This window comes from Polypterus senegalus, chromosome 5 (genome assembly GCF_016835505.1).
Source record: "Polypterus senegalus isolate Bchr_013 chromosome 5, ASM1683550v1, whole genome shotgun sequence".
Lineage (NCBI taxonomy): Eukaryota > Metazoa > Chordata > Cladistia > Polypteriformes > Polypteridae > Polypterus > Polypterus senegalus.
This window is the reverse complement of record NC_053158.1, coordinates 191,570,282-191,594,171: the sequence shown is the minus strand read 5'-3', so window position 1 is coordinate 191,594,171 and position 23,890 is coordinate 191,570,282. Positions and strand designations below refer to the sequence as shown.

Genomic DNA, 23,890 nt, shown 5'->3' with positions numbered 1-23,890 from the left:
TGGGAGAGCAAGCCAATTCAGGAAAGACAGACCTGGGGGCACAACGGACAAGGGAATTCAACTTAACCTGCACAACCCAACTTGTACAGTATACCCATTCAGTAAACATACTGAAGGAGCTATAAATGGGCAACACAGTCACCACAGGGGTTGGGGTTTGAGTTTAAGCTCTGCCCATAGAAGCAATCCTGAGCAGATTAGTTTGGATGAGGCAGGATGTGCAGTCTGAAGAAAATGAGGGATGATCTCAGCTGTAGCATGTTGGGATGCAGAAAGATTGTCCCCCTTCACAGAAACAGAGTTTCTATAATAAAGGTGAAGGACAGTTGACAAGATGTTACTATTTTGTCTTTCATTAACATTTTTACTATAAAATAAAAATCCTTAATTGGCTATAGCCCAAAAATACTTTTGCCCACAATCCTACTAAATACTGGTAGACTTTGAAATGACAAGTTGTAAAACCTACCCTCTGTACACTGCACTTCAGTATTTTATTTTGAGTCTTTCATTTCTACAAATAGTTCATATTCTGGTGATGCAGCAGTCAAGACTACTGTCTCAACGCCCAAGGGTCGAAGTTTTGATTCTTGTGCAGGCCACTGTCAATGTGGGTTTTCAGGTTCTCTCTGTGTTTTTCTCTTTGCATTTTACCTTTCTGCTAAGGAGAGAGAACACCCTAACCTGGCCTAGTGTCAGTGATAGTGGGTGTGACTGGCATAGTTAATCTTAGCTTACCTATAATGCGGTCAGGATTGATTTTGTTAATAGCTCCTCACAAACCTGTGTTGGAAGAAAGCAGGTTTGAAAAATGGATGGATGGGTTCCATATTTCATCCATCTCTCCTGGTCAGTGTCTTGAGGACCCAAAATATTATTTACTTAGCAGAAAAAAAAAATCAAAACACAAATGCTGTATTATGAGCAAGACTTTGAAAAACATTTACAAATCAGCAGCACAGAGCACGTAAAGCAGCATGTGGGAATTTTCATTGGGCAATCAAGCCACTCTATAAACTTTATTATTTTGAAAGCAGCAATGCAGAAAACCAAAAACAGAACTTAGGTTGACTTGACACAGTGAAGTATATAATTTACTGTGCAACAGGATGTTGAAACTAAACTGTGAAAACAAAAGGGCATTCTAATAGCAATTTCTGGAATGTATGAATATCCAAAATGATATTTTTAGATAAAGCAAAGCAAGTGGGGAACAAATGGAAAGAAGAAAGTATTAAAAAAAAAAAAACAAAAGAAACAAACCAGCTAACTTTCTGCAACTTCTTACACAGGACTGGACCCTGTCTATTGAGGATTGACTGCTACAAAGAACAACAAATAAGCGCTCCATTTTCCACCTTTCATCTCTTGTCCATCTCCCTCTGGCCTCTGTGCTGCCTGGCATTTGGGCATTTGTATGAGACTTGTTGTGGAGTCTGCACTTAATGTGTCTTAGGGCTCAGGGCAGCTTTGAGCCCTGCTCAGTACTTAGACATGATGTGTTAACGGGTTACTGTGAACTGGTAACTTCTACTGGGTCTCAAAGCAACAGATTTATTCCCTGGCTTAAGTATATTTTCTTTTTTACTGCTATTTTTGAATTTTTATTTTCCATGTGTTTCTTATGCATTTTTTGTTGATATTGCTTTAAGTAAATATACTGTAATTGTTATGTGTTGTTTAAATTGCCTTTAAGTCATATTCCTTGTTTTGTGTGGTTGCAGCCCCAAAAGATGGGGCCATCATGGCATCACCGCTGAGTGACCATACTGCACCACTATAGTCACGACGGAGGAAATCAGTCTGTCACCGGTTTATTGACAGTAGCTGGAGTTCAGGATTTGCAAATATAGTTATTGGATGTTTCTGGTCATTGGAATTCTTGCTTTTCTGTCTTTAAGGTTTCTAATTCATGAATTACAGACTGATTTTTGTTTGCCTTGGGTTCGCGTTTCAGGTATACAATTTTGACCATTTTTTTTGCTGTATTTCCTGCCTTGCCTTTTATTGTGCTTGTTTTTTGTTAATATATGTAAATTCTTCATTGTCTCCTAAGCCAGAGCTTTTTACAGTTTCCTCTCCCTTGAAGGGCATTTTTATAGATATGGGACATTTAAAGTTTATTTTTAAACTTTAAATGCCTGATGCCCTTTTTCTGCCTGAGCTTTAAGCTTGACTTTTCAAGTTTGGAGTCAGGCTACCTGTGGTGAAACCTGTTTCTGAGTTCCAGTCTAGGTGTGTGCAGGTTTTTGATTTTTTTTTCGAGGCCTGCACCACTTTACTCCATCTTGTTGCAAATAAAGACAATTAATATGCACACATATTTTCATTTTGCTATTCCTTACTGATTCCTTGAACAGACATGAATGTTTAACAGAATGTTTAAATTCATTTTGTACAGTAGTAATGTGATGGAAGGATTAAGGAAATAAAAGAAGAGCATTTCTTTCTAGCAGTAGTTCAAAATTGTGCCTTAAATCCTTTGTGAAAGTCCTTTGAGTCAACTCTTTTGATATTTGCATCTTTAAGTTACTAAATGTATGTTAGGATTTTCAACTACGCAAGTTTTTAATTCTGCCGTTAACAGTTGCACTTTGAAAATTTGTCTGTTTTGACTTACTGTCATTTAGATCAGCTGCTTGTCCCTGACTCTGCCTTTGCTTTTGCCTACAATGCATCCATCTACTCAAATCTAGTTGATCGAGGTCAGATTCACAGCTGTCAATAATGTGTTAGTAATTTCAGATTTCTGTTTAATGGCTTCTTTATAAATTTAATGTTATGGTGGTATCAGTATCAGAGCAATTCTGTAATATTACTGTTTCTTAGACAAGGCCATTTTGTGTTGCTGCTTGTATTGGCGTCACTATTTTGGATATCTGGCCGCTATGATGCTAAATGTTTGTTAGACACATACACTCACCTAAAGGATTATTAGGAACACCTGTTCAATTTCTCATTAATGCAATTATCTAATCAACCAATCACATAGCAGTTGCTTCAATGCATTTCGGGGTGTGGTCCTGGTCAAGACAATCTCCTGAACTCCAAACTGAATGTCAGAATGGGAAAGAAAGGTGATTTAAGCAATTTTGAGCGTGGCATGGTTGTTGGTGCCAGACGGGCCGGTCTGAGTATTTCACAGTCTGCTCAGTTACTGGGATTTTCACGCACAACCATTTCTAGGGTTTACAAAGAATGGTGTGAAAAGGGAAAAACATCCAGTATGCGGCAGTCCTGTGGGCGAAAATGCCTTGTTGATGCTAGAGGTCAGAGGAGAATGGGCCGACTGATTCAAGCTGATAGAAGAGCAACTTTGACTGAAATAACCACTCGTTACAACCGAGGTATGCAGCAAAGCATTTGTGAAGCCACAACACGCACAACCTTGAGGCGGATGGGCTACAACAGCAGAAGACCCCACCGGGTACCACTCATCTCCACTACAAATAGGAAAAAGAGGCTACAATTTGCACGAGCTCACCAAAATTGGACAGTTGAAGACTGGAAAAATGTTGCCTGGTCTGATGAGTCTCGCTTTCTGTTGAGACATTCAAATGGTAGAGTCAGAATTTGGCGTAAACAGAATGAGAACATGGATCCATCATGCCTTGTTACCACTGTGCAGGCTGGTGGTGGAGGTGTAATGGTGTAGGGGATGTTTTCTTGGCACACTTTAGGCCCCTTAGTGCCAATTGGGCATCGTTTAAATGCCACGGGCTACCTGAGCATTGTTTTTGACCATGTCCATCCCTTCATGACCACCATGTACCCATCCTCTGATGGCTAATTCCAGCAGGATAATGCACCATGTCACAAAGCTCGAATCATTTCAAATTGGTTTCTTGAACATGACAATGAGTTCACTGTACTAAAATGGCCCCCACAGTCACCAGATCTCAACCCAATAGAGCATCTTTGGGATGTGGTGGAACGGGAGCTTCGTGCCCTGGATGTGCATCCCACAAATCTCCATCAACTGCAAGATGCTATCCTATCAATATGGGCCAACATTTCTAAAGAATGCTTTCAGCACCTTGTTGAATCAATGCCACGTAGAATTAAGGCAGTTCTGAAGGTGAAAGGGGGTCAAACACCGTATTAGTCTGGTGTTCCTAATAATCCTTTAGGTGAGTGTATATGTGCCATTTGACCCATGATCAATGACATCATAACAGCAATGTTATATAAAATGTACTATATAAGCTTTATTGAAATACAAAAAAAAAGAAATCACCGATATTTTAGCTAGAATCTTTTGGGAATTTTATGATTACCAGACAGACCAATGTAATAAATACAATAAATGACATCATAACAGCAATGTTGGTTTTCATCCAAGATACTTTATTTTATTCCCAGCTCACAAAAGCTTTCATATTTTATTAATTGGTGACTCTAAGCTGCCTGGATGCAATTGTGTGTGAGGTGTGCATTTAAGTGTGCCATACTATGGGCCGAAAACTCATCTAAGACTGACTTCTACCTTGTGCCCCACACTGCCAGGATAGATTCTATCTCCTCTTTACCCTGAATTGCAATAAGCAAGTTCAGAAAATGTATGGATGGGTGGATAGATGGATGGATTGGGGAAATAAAAATCATCAAGATATCCTCAATAAGCCTACCACACACAAATCAAGTGCTGTTATGTTGAATCATCAATAAAAATTAACCTCTAATATACATGGGAGACATTGCATTTTAAAAGTGAGCCATTTTATTTATTTATTTTGTTATATTTCTAATTTTGATCTAATTAAATCAGTTGCACCACTAAATATAGCAGAGACACAGAAAAAAGGAATGGTGTTGCAGTGTCAAAAATTAATTCCTGTTTGAAAATTCATCATCCTCTGAATCACGTACTGTGTATTGCACAACTCCACAACTACAAACCAATTAATAACAAAAGGATTGATTTTTATTTTACAAAATTTCTTTTTCTTCCTGTTCAAAACAGTAAAATAACACAGGAATGGTCTCTACTGAAGCAGTTATGTTAAGTAGTTAGGTGTTAGGCACTAATTCACTAATAAGCTAAGCATGTTTGGGCCTGGCCAGTACCTGGATGGGAGTATCGTCTAGGAAAATCTTGATCTGATGCTGGATAAGGTCTGGGTGTTGCCATCAAAGGGTGTTTACCCTGCGGTATGTGTGTGGATACCAAGTGCAGCAACAGAGAAACTGTTCTGTAAAAAATGGCAAACTCCTTTGGATGAGATGTAAAACCAAGGTCCTAACTCTCTGAGGATATTAAAGATCCCTAAGTATCTTTTGAAAAGAGAAGGGTGTTTCCCAGATTTTCTGACAAAATTGCTCACTTCAGATTGGTCATTCTAGCCTCCTAATCACCACCTGTACCTTATTGGCTAGCTCTCACACCCCGTCACCACCTAATAGCTAATGTTTGCTGAGCATATGGTTGCACAAATGGCAGCTGTCAAATTATCCAGGTGGATGCTTAACACTGATTTCACCTTAATGTCCATGTACTGTAAATGCTTTCTGCAGATTAGAAAAGTGTTATATAAATGTAATTAATTAATTAGTTAAGTAATATATGTAACCTGTTTTTTCTTTTTTTAGTCAAAAACATGGTTAAACGTTCAGTCTCTACTCTTCTTTTGTATTTTCTTCTGCATGAGAATTAATACTTTACTTTTTCATTGTTATCATCAAAAGTGCAACCCAGACTGTATAGTGTCTATATTACATTTTGTTGCTGTACAATATATAATCACAGTGCATTTAATTTGCCGTTTTTGACACTGAACAACAGAAAAAGACTCTTTAAGGTCAAAGTGAAAACAGATCTGAGCAAATTGGTCTTAATTAATAACAGATATAAAACAAAATAATAAATTGCAGAAGTATTCACCCACTTATAACACAACTAAATCATCAATAGTGCAGGTAATTGGTTTTAGAAGGTACATAATTAGTTCAATGAAGTTCACCTGTTTGTAGTCAAAGGGTAACATTTGTCTGTAGTATAAACGTCCCCAAAGTGGAAGATCAAACTTACGGTGAGTCAGTACCATAGCCTAATCTACACAATAATGTAACTCTACAACAAGGTGATTGAAAAGCACAAGTTAGGGAATGAAGATGAGAAAAACAAGCTCCCAAATAACCTGTGGAGAGCAGTTAATTCAATCAATAAAAACAGAAAAAATATGCTGTACATCTGCTGTAACAAAGGCGCTATATAGGCGCCTGACCCGACACAAAGACACGGAGGCACGTATACAAACACAAAGACTTTCTTTTTCTTCACCCGTGGGCGCACATCTTCCCCGTGACCCACAGGCAATACACTGTCCCAAAGCACAAACACAACACCGCAACACACTTTTCTTCCACAAGCGTAGTCCTCCTCCTCCCGACTCTGGCTCCTCGAGTGGTGGTGGCTGGCCCTTTTATAGCCCACCCGGAAGCGTTCCAGGTGATTAACCACCTGGTCCTAATTGCACTTCCGAGTGGGGCTGAAGACGGGCTGCCGGGCTGTTGGAAGCAGACAGCCCCCCCTAGCGGCCACCCCAGGCCCCAACCAAGCTGTGGAGGACTCCATCTCCCATGGAGCCCTGCGGATGGTTGGGGAATCACCGTTGGCCAGGGAGGCTGCCACCAAGCGTCGCGGGGGAGATATTGGACTGCCCATGGTGGCTACCCCGGAACATAAGCAGCAGGGGTGTCTCTGCCGGGCATGGGACCCGGCTGTCCTTCACACTGCCTAGAACAGGCCATCCACAAAAACTAAACAAGGCAACTCTGATGGAGTTAAAAGCTACAGTTGCTCAAATTGGAGAGACTACATACAATAACTGTTGCCTGTGTATGTCAAAGCTTTATGGGAGAATCTCAAAGAGAAAAAACACACCTGATATCTTGGCTAGAGTCTGACAAAAAGCACATTGGAGATTCAGCTGGAAGAAGGTTCTGTGGTCTGAAGAGACACAAATTGAGCTTTTAGGCCATAGGACTAAACACTGTTTTTGATCACTGCACATTATCAAAAACATATTGTTTCTACCATGACGCATGGTGGTGACAGCATTATGCTGTGGGGATGCTTCTCTACAGCAGGCCCTAGAAGGCTTGTGAGGATAAAATAAGTGCAGAAAAATACAGGGAGAGCCTGGAGGAAAACCTGATGCAGTCTACAAAAATCCAGAGCTTTGGGAGAAAATTTGTTTTCCAGCAAGACAGCAAATCCAAGTATAAAGCTTAAGCTACACAGGAATGGCACTAAAAACAAGTTAAGGCCCTGGAGTGAGAATGGAGAATTTGTGGCTGGATTGAAAAAGGCTGTTTACTCACATATCCCCCCGTGCAACCTGACAGAGCTTGAGCAATTTTGCAAAGGATCATGAGGAAAAAATGCAGTGTCCAAATGTGCTAAACTGACAGAGACCTACTGTATCTACACAGACTCCAGGCTAGCATGGCTCACAGAGGTGCATCTGCTAAATACAGTACTGACTTGCAGAGGGATATTTAGTCAGTTGATTTAGACTGCTTTGCAGAGATCAGTTTACACTTTGACATTAAAGAGTCTTTTTCTGGTGATCAATGACAAAAAAAGACAAATCCAATGTGATTTAATATTGTCTCTATTATATAAAAAAATCCTGCAGCGAGACAAGACTTTTTGGAAGATTTTTCCAAGTCCCATGAGTCGAGACTTTGGCCATGAGATGTTTTCAAGTCACGCTCTCCTCTCAACCATATTCAACCACACACACGGTCCTCTCATCTCTTATTCATGTGAAAGCTTTTGACAGACACAGTTCTTGCACTCTCAGCTCTTCTATTTTAACGTTTTCATCACTTTAAGTTCCCAATTAAAGAAGACGTATTACGTCCAAATCTTATTGAAGAATTTCATCATGAAGGGATATCAACAGTAAAAATGAGTACATGGGCAATCCTAGCACCGAGAAACGATGAAGTCAATCGGATTAACGGCAGAAATTTTGATCGGTTACACGGCAAATTGGATAAACGTGCATCAATAGACTATGCTGAAGCAGTTGGTGGTGATCATGCAGAAGATGAAAATATCAACTTACAATATCCCGAAGAATAACTACAACCGTTAATACCATGCAGGCTTCCTCCGCACGACTTACTGTAGAAAGAAGGATGTATCCAAGAAAGGTAATGTAGTACATCTTCAGGGGATAACATTAGACGACAAAGGAGATCTTGATATGCCATTCGTATTAAAACGTTAACAGTTTCCCATTAGAATAGCTTTACAAATCTCAGAGACAAACATTCAAAAAAGTCGTTTTATTTAAAGAGAGCAAGAAAACTAAATTCAGTCATGGGCAGTTATACGTTGCGTTGTCACGATGAAAGTCCAAACACAGAATCACAATTCAATGCAATATTGACGAAAATGTAATTCAAAAAATTGTTTTTACTGAAGTTTTATGGCAAAAGTGTAAGTTTAAAAAAAGCCAAACAGGACGAAATCGTATGACGCAACGAAAAACTGTAACGCAACATGAAGCATAATTTATTTACACATTATTACGTTTTACTGTTTTTTAATTTGGTTAATTACTCACTGTAATGTAAAATAGTTAGTAAATTGCACATTTGCATTCCCATACTGCATACTGCAGTTGCTATAGTGCAAAACTGCAAATAGGCTGGCGCATAGCGCAGGCACGGGGGTTGGCGAGCAAAGTGAGCAGGGGGCAAAGCCCTGTAGTATAATAAAAAGTGAACACTTCTAAGGGGGTGAACACTTTTTATAGGCACTTTATATCACTGACCTGTAGAACATTAATGAATGTACAATATAAAAATGGTGTATGGGGGGCATATACACCCAAAGTTATTCCAAACCACACTTCCTAAGCATAGCACATATTTTCTGTTGAGAAGGAAATCTTGGCTGTAGATCAAGCCCAATTAAACCATCATATCCAGTGCAGAATCATCATATGTCAAAGTGAGGACACTGCGTGAAGAGAGATAGGAAAAGGTTTGTCTTATCTTCATGAAGAGCAAAAATTCAATATCAAGCTTATGAACCAAAACATTGTACAAAAGGGGTACAATCCTACCTTTACTGTATCTCGAAATGAGCGCTGAAACCACTGCAATCACTGTCACTATTGTCACACACGTGCACATGGGAGGCAGCTAAAGGGCTTGAGTGAAGGCAGTTCGGAGGCATGCCGGGGTGTGGCAGAGTGCACTGACTCTTTTTCTCCCTTGCCTGTAGACCATCCCCGGGGGATTTCACCTGGCTCTCCTGACATCACTTCCGGGACTGAGCCAATGGAAGTCGGCCACACCAGCTCCAGTCCCTCTGATGTCACGTCCGGCTATGAACCAATGGTGAAAGACCACGTGCCGGATCCATGTGACCTCACTTCCTATCTCCCCCTTTAAAACCTGCCCCTTTTCCTTTGTTTCCTCAGTCTTGTTCTGGACTCAGTTGAATGCACTTCAGTGCTGATTATTTGATAAAAAACGACCTTTTGCAGCCAGGATTCCACATTATATGGGTGCCTGCCCCAACTCTTTATCTGTCCATGTCTCGTTCTTGTGACACTATTTATCAAACAACTGCAAAAAAATGTATATACAGCACTGTCACTAAAATAACCCCTGGGTCCCTTTTTTGATCACTCAGAGGTGGAGCAAGTGGGACAAGAAAAAGAGCTGCTGCAAAGAAAAGCAGCATCAGAGCTAAGAATGCCAGATCTGAAACCAGCTAAAAGAGATATAGTAGCAACCCATGTCGGTGTCTCACCTCTGCCATCTCAGCAGGGACTACTAGAGTAGGTGTGCGGCCCTGAGTGATTTCTCACTGATGACAGCTGGGAAATATAAAACAGATTAGCTGGCGCTTCGTGATGAAAGTTTGGGCAGGTGAGTAAACTATACAACTGGTAAACAAAAGTTCAATACCCATATACAGAAAAAGCACCAACATTTCTGAAAATGTTATTACTGAGTAGCACACACTGGGGTTTAGTGAAATGTTTTGTTTAATACCTCCAAACACCCTTAATCTAAATGACATTTGAGGGGACTAAAATCTGACTCAGTAGTGACAGGCACCTGGAGGGAATATTCCCTGAGTGAAATACCAGCAGCATACATTATACACATTAACACTGTCTCACCTCTAGAGAAGCTTGTTTAAAACCTGTGTTCTTCATCCACATAATTAATTCTTTGTTGCCTTGGTTTATTTACCACACTCACATTTTTCTAAATAAATATAACATGTTTGAGATTTCTGTGTCTTTCTGTAATTCTAGACAGGGAGAAACAGCAGGGGGTGCTCTCCCATTAGCAACAGAAATAGAAAACAATAAAATCTGACAATCACAGTACACTTATTAAACACTAAGAGCATCACCTACAAAAATTACAATCAATAATCAAAGCACACAAAACATGTTTAGACCCACTTCTGACAAAAGTAATTCTAAATATAACAAATCACAAATCACATGCATATTGTTAATTTCTATGGCTTAGCTAGAATTGTAGCCCTGGTTCAAGTTTATTCTTTGTTCATTTAATGGTTTTGTTTTCTTTCAAGTATCATTTGCCATTTTAAGTTCTTATGTTTGTAATTTTGGCTTGTCTTTTTTTTTATTTACGTCAAATGATGCTTTCCTTTGATTATGTTTTGTTTAATTTGTATTTTTATGTTTTATGTTCCTTATGTTTTGCGGTGAAAACTGAAAAGGCAAGGCCACCCTGCCGTCACAACTAAAGGACCAACCTCAGCCTATATATTGTGAGGTTGAGTAGTGGACCTTTCAGTTGTTCATTGATGTTCAACAAGTGCATTATTTATTGTATTGAGTTTCTAGTTTCTAGATGTATTGTTTCTCTCTTTATGGTTTTGATATATTGTGAGTTGCCCTTTTCATAGACTGCGGTTCACAGTCAGTCTCCTTTAACTAGACCAGCATTGTTTTATGTATTTTGGAAATTTAAAGTATATTTTGAGCATTCTGAACTTTAAAAGCCAGTTCCCTTTTTTGGGCTTGTTTAGGCCAAAGCCTGCCTGTGCTCTAAGATACAAACTGTAATGCAGTGAGACAATGAAGTTGTTATCCCAAAATGGTTAAGAAAAACAAAACAGTAGCAGTTGCCACCTTTGATAAAATGTTCACTTTGTGAGTGCTAATGCAATTATCTGGTGCAGCGCACTGGGTGATGGGAGTTGTAGTCCCCTCTTCGACATTTGCACAAGGCTATAGGTAAGCTGGGGAGAATCCAAATTATTAAAAACCTTATTTACTAGATCAGTTGCATGAAATGGACTACACTCACAAGCACAGCACCTGGTAAGCATTTGTCTAAATATGTCTTCTTTGAGCTATTTCCTGCTTTTATTTTGCTTTCATTTGTATAAACTGGCACACACCAAATGCCTCACTAACAACAATTTAACAAATATTTAACAATTTAACAAATAAAAAAGGTAATTATGCTTTTTTGGGGGCGGCACGGTGGCGCAGTGGTAGCGCTGCTGCCTCGCAGTTAGGAGACCCAGGTTCGCTTCCCGGGTCCTCCCTGCGTGGAGTTTGCATGTTCTCCCCGTGTCTGTGTGGGTTTCCTCCGGGCGCTCCGGTTTCCTCCCACAATCCAAAAACATGCAGGTTAGGTGGATTGGCGATTCTAAATTGGCCTTTGTGTGTGTCCTGCGGTGGGTCCTGCCCAGGATTGGTTCCTGCCTTGTGCCCTGTGTTGGCTGGGATTGGCTCCAGCAGACCCCCGTGACCCTGTATTTGGATTCAGCAGGTTAGAAAATGGATGGATGGATTATGCTTTTTCTACAATGTCAGCAAATTTCAATCGAACCTGCCAAGAGGAGGATAATTAGTGCTGTTTTTTTGTAGATCACAATTAAAGTTCTTATATTGGTTTATTTTATTATAACATTCTCAAACCTTTTTAATCATCTTCCATCACCATGGTGGTTTATGGCCTATCCCAGTATCGGATGGTATGAAGGAACTAGCCCTGGACAGGACACCTGTTCATCGCAGGACCCACTCACACACATGCCAACAGTCATAGTCATAGTCACAGACAGAGCCAATCAACCAAATTTGTACATCTGGACTGGAACCCATTGTACTGGAGTTGTTGTGGAGTTGATGTTTGGAGTAAGGCAAGAAATAAGCATGGATCATGGAACCAGTTCATGTCATGGCCCATTGATGTACACACCCAAACTCACGTTGGGTTGATTTAGACCAGGACTAATAGCGAGCTAGCAATATAAGTATTTTTATTTGTAGGTAAACTAGGAAAAGAGGCATTGTCAGTATAAGAAAAGGGTCAATGCTATAAGATCTTACACACTGTGTCAAAGCCAAAATAAGAAGCAAAAAATTTAAATTAAAAAAATCACACACAAGAGTCAGCAGAAGAATGACTAATCACAAACCTGAGCATCAAAAATGGTTTTCGGAATCCATAAAGTCATATAGAGAAATGTTCTTATGGGTGACATTTTACATCCATCACATCATTAGCACATATCATGACCACTGAGAGCAGGCCGTTTAAAAACATGGGCGCTTCCCAAATGATGGGAAGGCAAAATAGTGGCAACTGTAAATAACCAAGAGGGCAGCAAAAACATTACAAAATAATTTGTAACAACAAAAATAAGTGTTAAATCAAAAAACTAATGAAAAATACAGAATCTAGAACTAAGTAAATTCCAAACACAACATCTCAACCAGTAAAATGCATACAAATTTAATAATGAACCCATACATAACAAAAATCGCAAAACTAACCAAACACTCTGGGGTCTTCGGGATGTGGAAAGAAAACCAGAATGCCTGGAGAAAAACCCACACAGACACAGGGACTGAATTTGAATTTCAGGAAGATAATGACAATGGTGAACTCTTGAGCGATGAGGATTAACCCCAGCACCGTCCAATATTATATTATATTAGAGCAAAACATTGCCAGACACACTTAATCCGATTTAGTTTCATAGGGGACAAAAATTATATTGTGGCATTATTGAATGCAAGGCAGAAATTAGTCCTGAAGAGTGCGTGTGTGCGCATACGAGTGGGCTCTGAAGTTCTTTGTCGGTCCTACTAATTCACGCAGGGCCCATACAAAATTGCCAATAAATCTAACATACAGTCTTTGAACTTGTGGGAAGAAAACTCAGTTGGATCTATAGAGCTTGTGTAAACTCTACAAGGACAAGGTAGCAGCAGTTACTACCTTACCAAACAGATCATCGTGACACCCTATTTGTTTATTGATTTATTTATTTTCTGAATCTAATTGCTGCAGTTCAGAGCTAAGGGGAGCCAGAACACACCACAGCAGCTTCAGGGGCGAGGCAAAAACCATGGAATAGCAGTCTACAGAGGCATTTTTCACACCAAGGTAAACTAAGCAATTAGTCTAACATGCACATCATCCAGATGGAGGAAGAAAACAAAGTACTAGTAGAAAAATCCATGCAGGCATGGCCAGAAAGTAACGCTCCATGCAAACAATGACCAGGCTAAGACTTCAACTGCAACTATGCCACTGCGGTACCCTTCACTTGTTTATCTTTGCTTATTCTTTATAATCCCATAGGCAAAAAAAAAAACCACATTGCACATATTGATACTAGACAGCAAATTACAAAATAAAAAACAAACCAGGGCATGTCAACTTTCTGTGTTTCTAAAAATAAACTTCTCTTTGATCACACTTTTTAAAATACGAAACAAACAATGTAATCATGAAAGGAATGTTCATGTGTATGTGGGGATGGGAATAGCAGAAATACACACTGGAAAAAGGAGAGATTTTTATCCCATAAAAACAGGAGGTTCGCCCACACATTCACCTGGGACATTTCTTGGCCCATGCAGGCAAGCCAGAAGGTTAGAGGAGCCTGGGAATATTTCACATGAAGAAAGCAATCATAACCCAGCAAGAGCAAGGGGAATTACACAGGAAATGTGAAATGTAACCCTTTACTGTATTGCAAAAAAACAGAGAAGTATATAAAAAGGCAGTGCTTATTTATAAAAAAATAAATAAATAAATAAATAAGGGAAAAAAAGATTTTGAAAAGTCATTTTGCACTTTTGACACACAAAAAGTACACCGAGAGGCCTGTTTAGCAGATCCACTGACGTAATGGCAATCTGACCCCTTTTCCATCACAACAGCCTGAATTTGTCAGGTCATGGGCTCGAGAAGTTGTTGAAATTGCAGGCCTGGGATTCTGGCCCATACCGATTCTATAAAGTGTCCCACGGTTGTTACAAATTAACTGGTGGTGGATCTCTACTCCAAACAGCTCATTCTATCACATTCCACAGATGCTCTACTGGGCTGAGATCTGGTGACTGGAGAGGTCACTGCATAAGGCTGACTTCACGCTTTATGTTCCTGGAACCATTCCATGAGTTTCCAAGCATAGCATCAGGAGGTGCTATTCTTCTGAAAAAGTCTATTTGCACATGGAGCACTGTTGCCTTGAGGGGATGCAATGAATTATTCTTTTCAGCCCTGCTAGGGATGTTTCTATGTTTATGTAACATAGTGAAAAGAACAGCACAAAAAAAATTGTAAACTCAGTCCTAACAGCATATTTAGCAGTCTTCATCATATTTCATTATTATCATATACTTGACTGATGCCTTTGTCCTATTAATAAATACTTTTTTTTTAAATTTGGACCACCATCACTGGAAGAAACAGAACCACCAACCTTGGACTTAAAGTCCAATACCAAATTCACTAAACGACACTGACCTACCTACCCATCCATTTTCTGGAAAGCTAGCCTGATGTCTTCTGTAAGCCAGAGGACCAGATGAAAACACAAGCAGACCTTGTAATGGATTGGCTCAGGTGCTAGAAAGGAGTGTGGACAAAGCTGGTATCCTGAACCAATTTTTAAAGAGATTTTCCATCCTTTCACCATGATCTTCTTCCATAGACTAGTCTCCTTACTACTTTTCGACTGCATCAACCAGGTAGGGACAGTGATGAGTCCACCTCTGACAATCAGTATGGGCAGCCCATAAATGATGACCAACTGAAAAGAGTGCATACAAGAAAAGCTGTGGGACAGGACGGAGTCTGTCCTCCAGTTTTTAAGGCCGGTGCTGACGAATTTTGTGGTATACTCTGCTACCTGTTAAGTCCGTGACTCAGGCTCCACAAAGTGCTGCTGTACTTTCTATGCATAATACACTAAGCCCAGACTATCAGAACACATTTAATACTTAAACATAATTTGAGCAATTGCTTAACCTGTTTACTGCGTTTTGAAAAGAAAAAAGATGTTTTTCTTTCACATTGTTTCTAGTATAACGAGATCTGCTGCCTCACAGTTCCTAGGTTCTGCCACTGTCTGTCTGGATTTGTTGTTCCCATTGCCTCCCATATCTCAAAGACAAACATGGTACAATTACTGTAACTGCATCTCTTAATAGAGTCAATGTGAGTGAAAGTAGGATGGACTGGTATATTCAACCTTAATTCCTGCTTTCTTTCTAATGCCCCTACTAACCATACATTTTGTTTAACACTCAGACCACTTTGTAGTCTATAAAAAGAGCAGTCATTTTAAAACACACTAATGCTGCATTCACATTGGCCAGAAAGCAAAACCCCATGCAAACAATGACCAGGCCAAGATTTGAACCCAGGATGCTGCCACTATGCCACCACGGTACCCCTTACTTGTTTATCTGTGCTTATTCTTTATAGTCCCATAGGTTCAAAAAACACATTGCGCATATTAATAATAGATGGCAAATTACAAAAAAAAACTAACCAGGGCACGTTAATTTTCTGTGTTTCTAAAAATAAACTTCTCTTTGATCACACTTTTTGGTGCTAGAAAGGAGTGTGGACAAAGCTGGTATGCTGAACCAATTTTTAAAGAGATTCACCCTTCTTCCATAGACTAGTCTCCTTACCACATTCCTACTGCATCAACCTGGCAGGGACAGCAATAAGTCCACCTCTGACAATCAGTATGGGCAGCCCATAACTGATGACCAACTGAAGAGGGTACACACAGGAAAAGCTGTGGGACAGGACGGAGTCTGTCCTCCAGTTTTTAAGGCCGGTGCTGACGAATTTTGTGGTATACTCTGCTACCTGTTAAGTCTGTGACTCAGGCTCCACAAAGTGCTGCTGTACTTTCTACGCATAATACAGTAAGCCCAGACTATCAGAACACATTTAATACTTAAACATAATTTGAACAATTGCATAACCTGTTTACTGCATTTTGAAAAGAAAAAAGATGTTTTTCTTTCACATTGTTTCTAGTATAACAAGATCTGCTACCTCACAGTTCGTAGGTTCTGCCACTGTCTGTCTGGATTTGTTATTCCCATTGCCTCCCATATCTCAAAGACAAACATGGTACAATTAACTGCATCTCTTAATAGAGTCAATGTGCGTGAAAGTAGGACGGACTGGTATATTCAACCTTAATTCCTGTTTCTTTCTAATGCCCTTACTAACCACACGTTTTGTTTACCACTCAGACCACTTTGTAGTCTATAAAAAGATCAGTCGTTTTAAAAACACACTAATGCTGCATTCACATGGTGTGGAAATTTTCATATTTAACGTTTCTGGTGTTAAAACCTTTGCCACTTTATTTTCTTCACGTACATTTCTAATTTCTAGTGCATACTATATGTATGTTTTTCTTGCTAATTACAGAATATATTTCTTTTACGATTACAAATTTTGTCCATTTTCTTTATTAATATTTTGTTATTTCTTTTATGAGTGACCTGCTTTATAACAAACAGACAAAACTGTTGGTCCACGGCTTAAACCCCAAACAATGCAATTAATAATGTCTCAGATTTTTTCATGAAAACAAAAGCAAAGGAAACGATTATAGAATTACCACATTGCTCCAAATACAAAATGACCACCAACATTATTTTTGCCGCTTTTAGAGCTATCATGAGATGATAAATCAGTGTAAGAGTTAGAGAGAGATCAGAATTCAAGTACACCATTATCTCTGAACTGTCCAATAGTGAGCTATCACTTGAAAGGGCGCTCAAATGAAAATTTCCACTGGAAAGCTCCTATTGTTCATATTTCTCTACCAAGCCAGGTTGCATTCAACTGCATTCATACCTTATAGTAAGAGGGGGAGGTGAAACTGTGAACACGGCGGAAATATCGTTGTCAACTTTTAAATAAAAGCAGACACGGCTTGTTTTCAAAAACATTTCCCATGCCATCTACTGACACTTTAATCTACATTCAGGGTGGTCCTCAGAAGAGGAAGACTGCAATTTCCAGTTCCACAAAAGCTCTAGCAGTATTGCAATCACAAATCCACCTCATAAGATTTTTACTTAATTCCTCCAACATCTATGTTCACCAGCTCACCATATTTCAATTGTTATCAAATTAGTATCTATGCTTATTAAAACAAAACCAAAGTAAATCCACTGCAGTAGCACAAGCATGTCTCCTATAATCCCAGAGATGACACAGGGAAGTGATCTAATCCGTTCAGATGGGTTCACAGAGCAACTAGTCGTAAAAACAGGTCTAGCTGACATGAACCGTTTTACTTGGGTTGGTTAACTTATATTATGCTCTTCCTTGTGTCACCATGCCCTGTTTTAAATAAGTATACAATATTTTTGTGCTGGTGAGAGACAGAATGCTTTCTTGCTGGAGAAATCATTGCTGAAAGTTTTTTTTCCAGGGAATATCAGATAACTTGTCTGCATATCAGACTACTGGTATTGCCAGATATACAAAGTTAGTATGCGTCAAAGCTGGGAAAGGCAGTAACTGCTATGACAGGCACTGTAGTCAGGGGTGTAGTGGACATTTTATTTACAGTGGGTGATCCTAAAGGATGTGAATCATAGTATTAAAAATGTGCAGTCCCTGCCCAGGTACATGTGTGTACTCTCTGGCAAAAGGTTTAAACAAATACTGAACTAATGAATATCTACTTTAATAAAACACTAAAGGTTTGGGTGAGTGTGTGTGTGTCAGGTTCTAAGCAATCTGATTGGTCAGTTCGGCTTTGGTGTTATTGGTTACTTGAATTGGGCGACGCGATCAAAACAGGATGTGCGAGTATGATGCACATAAGGGTGTAGGAGGCACACTGAGAGTCACCTTGAAAGCTGTGAAGTATAAAAGCAGACAGGAGGCGAGCAAGTCGTCTGTAAATGACAGAGTCTGAGAAGCAGGATTTATGGGAGTACGCTCGAGAGAGGAAGCACTAGGCAGGAGAGGTTCCGGCACACGAGGATACCTTTGAAAGGCACAGGAGGAACATTGCAGGATGACTTCTGTAGTTTTATTTATGTGTATTAGTTTATATGTAATGCAATGTCATGTCTTTAGGCTTTCATGTAGTGTATGTGGGATGACACCAGTGGTAGAAACAACAATGGACACAATTATCATTGTTACTGCTATTATTAAGATGGTAATAATTATGACTACTATTATTTCAGATTGGAGATTGTTAGAATGTTCGGATTTAACTGAAAACAGTTTTCACAAAGAAAAAGACATCCATCCATCCATTTTCTAACCCGCTGAATCCGAATACAGGGTCACGGGGGTCTGCTGGAGCCAATCCCAGCCAACACAGGGCACAAGGCAGGATTGTTGTTTGAAACATCCAAAATTAATAATTTGTAATGGCTAAGGTATTTGATTTCTTAACCCAAATGTCACCAAGATTAATGCTTCCTAGAAGCAGCTAAACAAGGGAAGAAAAAAAATTGGGAGTGATTACAATGAACGTGCTTTATGTTGATTTAATTAAATTGTTTTTCAGGATATTTTCAACAGAGTCTAGTTATGCCTTATTCACTGAAGAATCTCTCCTCCACCCTGCACCACCTAATGCTGAATTACGGAATCATTGCTAAAGGCAGACAATTTCCAGATGCTACTTTCCTAAACCAACCAAGTATTTACAGCCTGTTCTTTTCTCCTTAGTGTGAAGAACTGGCAGTCCGTTAAGACAAGCCTTCAGTTACACTTCAGTTAAAGTTGGAGACGCTAAACCTTGTACATTTCATTGGAGGCCTTTAAATTACACATTTTTATGGGCACACAACTACCTTGGATGTTTTCTGTGCTGCTATTTATTTTTTTGTCTCTAAGGCAACTTTCTTTTCATTTTTAATGTAAGACTTATTACAAAAAAAGCTATCACACTGACCTTGGCACAAAAAAAAACTTAAAGTAAACCTTTAGGTTAATGCTAAACTGCTGTACTGCATTATTCCAAATGGATTTTAGAGGAAGGGTAGTGAGTTTCAACATGTACCTGTCAGTATTAAATGATTGTTCATTTCCTGAAAACTGGGAACATGGTAATAACAAACAGCTGCAAAGCTGGACCGTTAAGTGTTATTTGGTCTTTATCAGCTACAATCCAGCCTTTAACAGTTCTGATAATTACTTTGCCCCTAAAGTTGACTCATTTTTCCTAGTTTTCCACATTGTAGAAATGGCTTTGTTTTGCTGTGGGTAGACAGCAGCCTCCAACTGGTATATTTTAGAAGGCAATTTGCAAATTTTTTAGCAACTTCTACAATAATACAAATTATGCATTAGCTAAAAAAATACTGACATGAACTGGACTGTGTACCTAAGCAGGGATTACTATTAAAATGAAATGATATTCTTAAATCCATAGTTTAGACAATTTCAAAAGATTCAGTTTGCAACAGTACGATGAAAGAGTTTTACTAATGTCATTGCAAATGTATATTGTTTCAACCAGTTTCCTACAATTGCTTTTAGACCTTTTCAAGCATAGGTCGTTTAGGCAACCATAGCATATTATCTTTGACATACTTAATGTTTATAAACTATTGGCCCAGATTTGAAGTTAAAGCCAATTTGCTTTCAAATACACTTGCTGTTCGTTTGTTCTCTGTGTGTATAAGAAATGTTCCAAACGTCTTTAGCTTTCATTTCCCAGTGAGCTGCCAGCGTGCTCACATTGATTGGAAATCAAGTTTATTCTTCCCAGAGTTCATAAAACACTGCAGTGGGTTGGCACCCTGCCCAGGATTGGTTCCTGCCTTGTGCCCTGTGTTGGCTGGGATTGGCTCCAGCAGACCCCCGTGATCCTGTATTCGGATTCAGCGGGTTGGAAAATGGATGGATGGAGTTCATAAAACAAATTTCTTACCCACAGGAAGTCATGCTGAGTGGTAAGAGGGGAAGAGTTTGAGGAGTGGAGGTCACCCCCGTCTGATTCTGAACATTCCCACCATATCAATGTACCGGTGCACACAGTAAAGCTGACCACTGAAACTTTGGAGAAATCTGGTGTCCAGCTGGTTGAACCCCCTCCTTTTTCACCTGATTTAGCACCTTGCAATTTTTGGTTGTCCTCAAAAATGAAAGAACATTGCTGGAAAGGTTTTTGAGATGCACAATGAATTGATTGATGTGGTAAATGAGCAACTTGAGAACTTAACTCAAGGTAATTTTGTTGCTTTCTTTGACAAATGGATCAAGCACATGAAAAAGAGTATTGATGCTGGACTGAATTCACCAATACATGAGCTTCCACTGGGGAAAACGTTTTATTGTAATTTTGAATTTTTTTCATGAAAGGCGAAGGACTCTGAATCGTCTCTCATATATATCTTTTCAATTCTGCTTTTCACTTCATTGCCAGCGTAACTTAACATATTCAGTTAATTGTCACTTATGTTTATAAAGAATTAAGAAATGATATTGAAAATTATATATGTATCATTGTGTGTACTTCAGAAGAGCGTAGTGGTGCAGTAATAGGAATGGGAAATACTAAGAAGCCTGCAGTAAGAGAATACCAAGATACTTGGGTCATGATACAGTAAAATTAAGAATTTTTTGTGTTTCATAATATTAACCATCGTGTTTCAATTTTATGGAATATTGCAATTTATTATTAACTTAAAATCTAAAAAAGGTTACGGTTGAAATAATATAGGCATCAAATTAATAAGAAGAACCTTTGACATTATTCATCCCACTCAGATTTCTTTGTGGAAATAGAAAGCACAGGCAAAGGCAAGCAAAAACACCAGGCACAAATGCAAAATACTAAACTCAGCATTTCTACTGGCAACATCTTTTATTTACCTTGCTCATTATTATGGTTGGGCATGGACTTTGGCATCTTTTAGTTACAGCAATGCCTACTGTACTCCTAAGTTAAGGTGACCCATGATGATTACTCAGTTATTGCATTAAGTCATTTAATAATCCTATGGCCTCATGTCACTGTGAAGTGACCCAGTTTCAGAACTGTAAAAAGACAATTAACCATTAGGCAACACTAGTGCAATTAAAAAAAAAAAAAAAAGATCAATATAATCATAATGATTGGAGAAGGCTTACTATAGATTGTGTCGTCAAGAGGTCTAGAAGTGCAGGAGAGAGAAAGAAGTACCACAGAAGTACGTGAGGAATGTCGAAGATTTGTGAGTGAGGACTGGGCTTAAAAGCAGTGTTGGGGTAACAGACAAGATCCCAGTTAGAGTAAGTCTGCACCAGGGATCTCCTTTAAGTCCTTACCACTTTGACGTGGATAAGGACGTGCTGAGTCATGGGATAAAAGATCAATCCCCCTGGTGCATGCTTTTTGCTAAGGACATTGCTTACAGAAATGGAAAAGAAGCTGGAAGAATGGAGAAGGACTTTGGAAGACAGAGGATTGAGGAAATATTGGAAACAGACAGAATGTTTAATGATGGTCAGGATTTAGAAGTTAAGAGTGCAAAGAGAGCTTATTCCACAAGATATACGATTCAGTGAAAAACTCCATTTTGAAAAAAAAAAAGTTTTTTTAAATTAACTTTCATTTACTTTATGGCATAAGTATTTTTCGTGCTCACAAAATTACTTGAAGTACATTCTGAAATGAAAAATTAAAGTCTTCCGCGTTCTTAACTTTAGCTAAGGTGGAAACAACCCAAAGCCATGTATTTGCCACACATTATTTGCTTTCAATCACTATATTTTTTCTCTCTTCTTGTTCCTCTAAAACAGCCAAGAATTTATATCTAGAATGTTAAAAAGCTGCCGCTTTACCGTCCAGGGGAGATAAAGTTGTTGTTTAAATGGCTTTCACAGAATGATTCAAGGTCAGGTTGATCCATTATTGAACATGTAACAGGTAAGAAAGTTAAAAAAGAGCTTGGGAGGCATTTAAAAGTATGTAGCCTAATTCACACAGGAGTATAGAAGTGGAAAAGTTCAAAGAACTGGTTGAGGAGCTTCTCTCTTCATGACTAGTGCTTGGGTGATCTTTTAAAAATCAATTTCCTACAGTCTCATTTGGATTTTTTTCCCTGAGAACATGGGAGAAGTCTCTAATGAAAATGGGCTGAGGTTCCAACTGGATATCGTTCAAATTTGGGGGAGAGAGACATTATAATGGAAAGTGGAGTAACTCTAAGTTAGTAGACATCTGTTTTTTTTTTTTCTTTTTTCATTTTTCTTTTTCCGGTTTCTTTGTGGTGGCGGCCTGCGCCACCACCACCTACTCAAAGCATCATGATGCACCAACATTGATGGACTGAAAGCCAGAAGTCTACGTGACCATCATCATCAGGTCCTTCCATGAAAACCCTAAATACAAAGATGACTGTTTGACTTATATTAGGTAGATTGCCCAGAGGGGACTGGGCGGTCTCGTGGTCTGGAACCCCTACAGATTTTATTTTTTTCTCCAGCTTTTGGAGTTTTTTTTTGTTTTTTCTGTCCACCCTGGCCATCGGATCTTACTCTTATTCTATGTTAATTAATGTTGACTTATGTTTATTTTTTATTGTGTCTTCTATTTTTCTATTCATTTTGTAAAGCACTTTGAGCTACATTTTTTTGTATGAATATGTGCTATATAAATAAATGTTGATTGATTGATTGATTGTTCATTATTCCACAGAGAATCACCTACAAGGAATTATAAGACAAATAAAACTACCTAGTGACTACTTTTTAGAAGTAATAATAATTTAATAATAACATTGATTAATATTTAATAACTAGGGGGCTTTTACCCCTGCTCGCTTCGCACACCTACCCCCTCCCATGCCACCTTTCGTCTCTGCCGCTCGCTTTGTGAAGGGGGGACTGAACACACTCTAAGTAGATGCAGTCCCTTCAGCTGCCGACTTGCTGCTGCCGAGCTGCGTGTCGATCATTTAAAAGCCAGTATAGCAGCTGTCCTTTTGTCTGGGACGTCAAAGTGTTTTTCGAGAATATCAAGTCTCAACCCAAGATTTTTTTATTATAATAGAGAGGTATAACTAATATTTAATTATTTGTATAATTTGTTTATTTTTTCAAGTCTAATTATTTAAAAAAAAAAAGTTTTTTTCTAAAAATAGTACTTTTTCCATTTTAAACCCTCTGTAACAAATATGATGTGACGGAGGAATTATGTTGTCTGATTTGAAATCAGTACCCTTACATCTATATAAAGAAAACCTACAATTTAAATATACAGTACTCACTGTTAAACACGTCTTTGATTTAGTCCACATCCATGTACTTCACTTTAGGCCTTCATGGATAAACCCTTATATTCTCCTGTTTAAGTGACAGAAGCAAAATCATCACAAACTGTCCTATACAATATGCATACTTTTTAACAATTGTGCATCTTCTCTACTATATAAGAATGATTCATATAATGAATTAGTCAATAAATTCTGTATACTGTTTTAGAAACTGATTTCACTGTCATACAGTTGGCCTGGTCCTTAGTCACATATTTTATCATTCTTTCTGCGTGCAGTGTTTCCTACTCTTCTTTTAAAACTATTCATTGCTTCTGAATGAAAAATCAAAGCAGTTTAAACACCTTTGTTTT

At 38.8% G+C, this 23,890-nt stretch overlaps 1 protein-coding gene across 4 annotated transcripts in view; it reads right to left on the bottom strand.

The window, feature by feature from the left end:
* znf438 (zinc finger protein 438) overlaps positions 1-23,890 on the bottom strand; it is a 138,684-nt gene that overhangs the window by 69,599 nt on the left and 45,195 nt on the right. For 2 of the 4 annotated variants that reach the window (XM_039753847.1, XM_039753848.1), the window contains one exon: positions 23,532-23,607. The exons of the other annotated variants lie outside the window; for them this stretch is intronic. The gene's annotated coding sequence lies outside the window, so the exon portion shown is untranslated. The remainder of the gene's footprint in view (positions 1-23,531; positions 23,608-23,890) is intronic. 4 annotated transcript variants of the gene reach the window in all.